This window comes from Eubalaena glacialis, chromosome 2, assembly GCF_028564815.1.
Source record: "Eubalaena glacialis isolate mEubGla1 chromosome 2, mEubGla1.1.hap2.+ XY, whole genome shotgun sequence".
NCBI classification, from domain to species: Eukaryota; Metazoa; Chordata; class Mammalia; order Artiodactyla; family Balaenidae; genus Eubalaena; species Eubalaena glacialis.
Window position 1 is genome coordinate 189,614,556 of NC_083717.1, and position 5,861 is coordinate 189,620,416.

At 44.7% G+C, this 5,861-nt stretch overlaps 1 non-coding gene across 1 annotated transcript; it reads right to left on the reverse strand.

Moving 5' to 3' along the window:
• Positions 1–306: 306 nt before the first annotated feature.
• Positions 307–379, reverse strand: TRNAE-UUC (transfer RNA glutamic acid (anticodon UUC)). The gene has a single exon. It is a non-coding gene; the product is annotated as a tRNA-Glu (tRNA).
• Between the last annotated feature and the right edge of the window lie 5,482 nt (positions 380–5,861).

A 5,861-nucleotide genomic window follows, 5' to 3' on the forward strand; every position in this document is an offset into this window, starting at 1 on the left:
AGACAATATAACTTGGCTTAAATCTTCTTTTCTGATTGAAATAAAGAGGTGTTTGTTTGGGGTTTGTTAGGACTGGCTTAAAATTCTTGAAGACCACCTTTTATTCCTACCTTTACCACTTGGTAGACATTAGTCTTCTGGCGTTCACTATAGTTGTGGAAAATTCTAAGATAACCCTTTTTTTCTCCTTTATATCTTAAAATTTGCACTTTCCCCTAGAAGCCAATAGAATTCTATCCTTACTCTTTTTTTTTTTTTTTTTTTTTTTTCATTTTTGGCTGTGCCACGCAGCTTGCAGGATCTTAGTTCCCTCACCAGGGATTGAACCTGGGCCCACAGCAGTGAAAGTGCTGAGTCCTAACCACTGGACCACCAGGGAATTCCCTATCCTTACTCTTGAAATTCAGATTTTTCACAAGGGTGTACATTGGTGTTGCTCACTTATTCTATTTCATGTTTTCCTGGGATATCATGTACCTTCTGATCAGCCCTTTATTTATCTAAGTAAAGTTTTCTTCAGTTATATCATGTAATATTTTTCTGTGTCATTTGTTCTGGTCTCTTCCTAAAGAGAGACAAATCTGTGCATTTCTCATATTTCTCTTATCTACCTGTCTATTATAAGGATACATTATCTTTTTAATCATTTTCATATCCTTGTACTTTGAAAGTGGGAAGGTATTTTTGGTTGACACAATAACTAGGGCAGGGCTGGCCATAACTGCCATTTGGGGGATGAGGGTTCAGAATCCTAAATGTCCTTCAATGTACAGGAATCTAGCCCTATGATGAATGTCTTATGCAAAATGCCAACAGGGCTGAAAGAGTTAGCCTGGCCATCATGTCTTTGATGATGCTTTCTGTCATGTTAATTCTAATTTTTTTTAAGACTTTTTTTTATGTGGACCTTTTTTTTAAAGTCTTTATTGAATTTGTTACAATATTGCTTTTGTTTTATGTTTTGGTTTTTTGACCATGAGGCATGTGGGATGTTAGCTCCCCAACCAGGGATCGAACCTGCACCCCCTGCACTGGAAAGCGAAGTCCCAACCACTGGACTGCCAGGGACGTCCCTGTCATGCTAATTCTAATTTTTAAAGACTCTAATGGGGCTTTAATTTATATAACATTTGTCTTTTTCACATCAGTTTTTTTCTTGAGTTCTGCCAGCTCACTTTACATCCACTTATGTTGTTTTATAATTTCTATAATATTTTCAATATTATAGAGAAGTATTTGTCTAAACTTTTTGACTATTCCCTTGATGTGCCTTTTGATGAACAACTTTTTCCCTCCATGTTTGCAGTTATTTCATTTTTATGGTATAATAGGTCACAGCCTAGTTCCTCTGTGTAACTAACTATGTGTTGACTTGGAGCAGAGGGGAAAGATAATGAACTCTGGACACTGCCTGTTGTCTGGGACCTCTCTGTTGCTACATGTGGGATGTCTCTATCCTGAGAGATGTCTGAGGGATGTCTCTATCCTGTTTGATTTTCAAAAGGTAACTTCCCTTTTGAAAGGGAAGGTCTCTGCACTTGGTCTGGAATTTCTTGCCTTCTGTCCTCCACCACCTTTCTTTATATCCAGCACTTTCCTCAAACCAGGAACCTTGGTCCAGGCAAGGACCAAGCATGTGTGTCCCTCCACCACTCCATCAATGCATAATGTCAAACTGAGTCCACAGGGACTTCACCTGCCCATGGCCTAGATGATGTTGTCATAAGCAATGGGTTGTTGAATGTGCCTTTTCACTCTGTGTCACTTACTCTTGGGGACATACGTTTCCTGCTCAGGGTCCAAGGAGATGGGTACCAGCTCTGGGAACCCTCCAATAATCTGCATTTCACAGGTTTTGGAAAATATGCCTTATGTTCTACCATTTGGGTTTGTGAATTTTCCTTGTTTTTAGGAAAGTGAAAAGTTGTTTCATTTCATTTTTTGTTGGCTGGGATACATTTTGAGTGACAGTAATACAGAAAAACATCTTAACCAAATTTGTTTAACCAGAAGCCTGACTTGAGTTTTATATAGAAAAAGGATTTCCAGTTTCAAAGGGTATCTGTGCATCTCAGATCCGTTTTCCTAGCTGCATAACCTCAATCCTCAGTTTCTCTGGATAAACCTCAGGATGTTATTATTATCCTCACAACAATTCCATGAGGGAGATATCACTGTCTTCATGTTACAGGTGTGAAAACTGAGACAGCAGTTAAACAGCTTTCCTGAGCTTTCACAGTAAACCAGTGGCAAACTAGCTTTTCAAAACCCAAACCTATGCTCTACCATGTTCCCAAAGCTGGAAAGATAATCTGTAGAGCGCTCTTCACCAAACACTTACAGATTCACTAGAACTTTGAATCAAAATGTACCCATTTTAGAGACAAAAAAAAAAGCTGAGTCCTGTAAGGCCACATGGCTAGTAAGTCACAGAGTCAGGACTGGAACATGAACCTATAGCAATCCAATGCATCTGGAAAGATACAAATGAACCCGTTGATTTATGTCCCAATGCACCTGAATATGGGGACAGAGAGAGAGGAGGCAGGGAGGTGACAGGAAGGCAAGTGGATCCTACCCACCTGTGTAAGCACAGACGAGTCATTTCACCTCCCTGAGCCCCCCACAGAAAGTGGCCATCAGAGCCGCATCATCAATGTTAAGTGAACAAAAAACCCTGCAAAACAGAATCCGCTCTCTTCTCTCAGCTCTGTTTTCAAAAATGTCTATCCATCAGTGCGTGCGTCTGTAAGGTCATCTCTCTTTCTCAGATCTAACTGCTTATCTGTCTAAACATCAGGAGAGCGTAAACAAAACACATTTATGTGTCTTTTTCTGGGTGGCAAGGATACAGGTGATTTTAATTTTCTTGGTGCATTTCTCCATTTTCAAACTTTCCTGTAAAGAAAAAAACGTGTTATTTATATTACCAAGGGAAAACACAAGTCTTACAAAAATATTGATCTTGTAGGGTTGTTGCAGGATGCCTGAGACAATGAGGGAGCGTGATGGAGCCAGGGTTCTGCGACCCCACAGATGTGAGTTCATTTCCCTGTCCCTGGCCTCTGATCGCCAGCACGCTTCCTGCTGTCTCTGGATCTCCTCTTGCTCGTAAGTTGAATGGGGACAATATTGCTTCTTGGGTCGGCAGGAGGGTTTAATGGGGTTACCTATTTAAATGTCTCCCACGGGGTCAGGGACACGGGAGTCACTCCCCCAATGTCAGTTCCTTTGCCTTCGCCAAAAATTCCAGCTGTATCGTCTGCAAGCCTTTGAGACGTACAGGCCAAAACTGCAGCCAAGGAGAACTCCTGAACAACACTGTTTATTTATACAGCGAGAAGACTGAAATCATTATGCTTTGACTGGCAGCAGCTATTTATAGGCCTTGTTCCCAGCGAGCTGTTGGGATCAGGGCTCTCCCCAACGAAGTTACCAACTCCCGGGCTTGGCCATAAGCTCCATGGATGTCTGTGTGGGCCTCTGCTTCCCAACCACATGAAAGCGGAATCCCTTCCCTGTTCTATTAAGTGAAAATCACTGCCTACAGTAAACAAAGAAGGAGAGGGAAGGGGCCAGAGAAAACCCTCCCAAAATGATGGGGTGGAGCTTGGTGGCAGGAGCAAACGCCAGCATCCCTCCGTGCAGCCCAACGTGCTGAGTCTAAGAAGGACTAATTATGGATTTCATCACAAGTCCTGGATCTGCCAGAGGCTCATCTCTCTGTGAGTCCTTGGACATCACTCCAAATGCTGATGGAGCACAGATTCTGGACAAAGCACTAGGTGTGTATTGCGGGTGTGAACGGACAAGACCTGGATAAAGCCTGGGAAAGGACATGCCAGGTAGGGAAATCAGCAGGGGCAAAGGCGGAGAGGCGGGAACAGTGAGTGGCTCCACTGGACGGAGCATGGGACAAGAAAGAACCAGCACGAGGAGCTTAAATAAAATCCACCAGGAATGCTGGCACCTAGTAGATGCCCCATAGATGCTCACTGGTCAGATATGTATATACTTTGGGAAAAATTAGGATGGAAGGGGGTCTCCAGAAAGGATAACGTTGAAGCTTTATTTTTTTCCTCGAACCTTCGGCCTTCCCCAGTGTGTAGAGCTACAGGAAACCAACCTGGGTCTAGTCCTGGGGGCATGTGGGGTCCATACAAGTCCCTTCTGCCTCCAGGCCAACTGAAGACATTTCCTGAGGGCCCACGTACTCTGCAAATACCTTACGCCAAGTTTTCCATCAGGGCATTGAGTAAAACCCAGACTATTTCTCTGATATATTTTTTTTAAACTTTGCTTTAAGTTCAACATGCATTTGAATTCAGGGGAAACATGGACCACATGTTTTTAATCTATCGACACTTAAATCATCAAAATGTTGGAGGCTGTTGGTTTGAAAGCCAACAGGAACACCAGAGCCTTTTTAAGACTTTCTTCTCCTTCTCTAGCAATCAGGAAGCAGCCTTTTTCCAAGAGGAAACCAAATCTCGACTCCAAAGGGGCTGCTGCATTCAGTGCCAAACTTGGCATGCTCCAAGGCCAAGCTGGCTCCAGACCTGTTGCAGTGGCCGAGGAGAAGGGGTGTGCAGGCTAAGAGGCCCCCCTCTCCTCGCCCACCCTGTGCCACCAAAGACTCGGAGGAGAAAGGGAGGAAAAGGGAAAGAAAGAACAGCCACAGGCTTGAAGGCAAAGGCCCGGCAAGCGGTGGAACCACAGGCCAACCTAAAGGAAAATGCAGATCCTGGTTCCAGACACGTGCCCTGTGTGGACCACAGGCCGCTTCATCTCTGCTTCCACTTGGGAGAGTGGAAATCGACCCCCACTGCAAGGAGCCGTTCCATAAGAGGAAAAGAAAATGAAATAAGTTGAAACAAGAGTAGATGCAAATATACATCAGGAAACACACATGCCAGGAACACACCTGACCGGACAGTATTCCATTCGCTTTTCCCACACTCGGGGCCAGACCCTGCCTCTGATCATCCTGGCACCACCATCCCACCTGCCAGCCTGTCCAGTCTCTGCCTCACTGGCTGGAACAACGTCGGCAGGGATACTGCAACTCGGGGCCACCAAAGGGTGAATTGATAAAGGTCAGAAGCCCCCCAGAGCCAGGACCACAGAGAGTCTATTGTGTAGTGAACAGAACTACCTCCTGATCTCAACGAGAGCTCCTCGATAAGAAATGGTCCAACAGCAGCAGCTGTAACTGACAACGGTCCATCCCTGCCCACGTAAGATTTATTTTGTGGCCCACTTCCTGTCATTTCCCCAGAGCAGGGGTCTGCTTATGTGTCATGGTGACACAGCCACCCCCTACCATCCCCGGCCTGAGAGAGAGCATCCCAACTCGTGCTCTCACCCATGGAAGCATGTTTGGGAGAATTGTGTTCATATTGGTGTTAGAGCTGAGGTCTAGATGAGCAGCCCTCCCAGGCCCCCACCCCCAGTCAACATCCCTGTCCCCAGCACCTACAAAAGTCTGGGAGAACCCATCCCTATTAAGTAATTTGCAGTCTGAAGAAAGGGACAGTAGCACAGACCCTGGTGTCAGACAATTTAGGTTTGATTTCTGGCTCCATCACCTCTGAACTATGTGGCCCTGATCAAGTTACTGAACATCTCTGTGCTCCAAAGCCCTCTACTATAAAATCGGATAATAATAGTCTCCACTTGATAAGACTGCTGTGAAAATTAAATTAGTATACGCAAAGCACCAAGAACAATGTCCAGCATATAGTGGCCCTGTGTGTGCTTGCTAGCCTCATTGTTAGTATTATTGGCTCAGAGTGACAAAATCTGTGGGCACAAAAAAAGCACATGGCACAGAGGAAGCTCTCAACAAACATTAGTTGTCT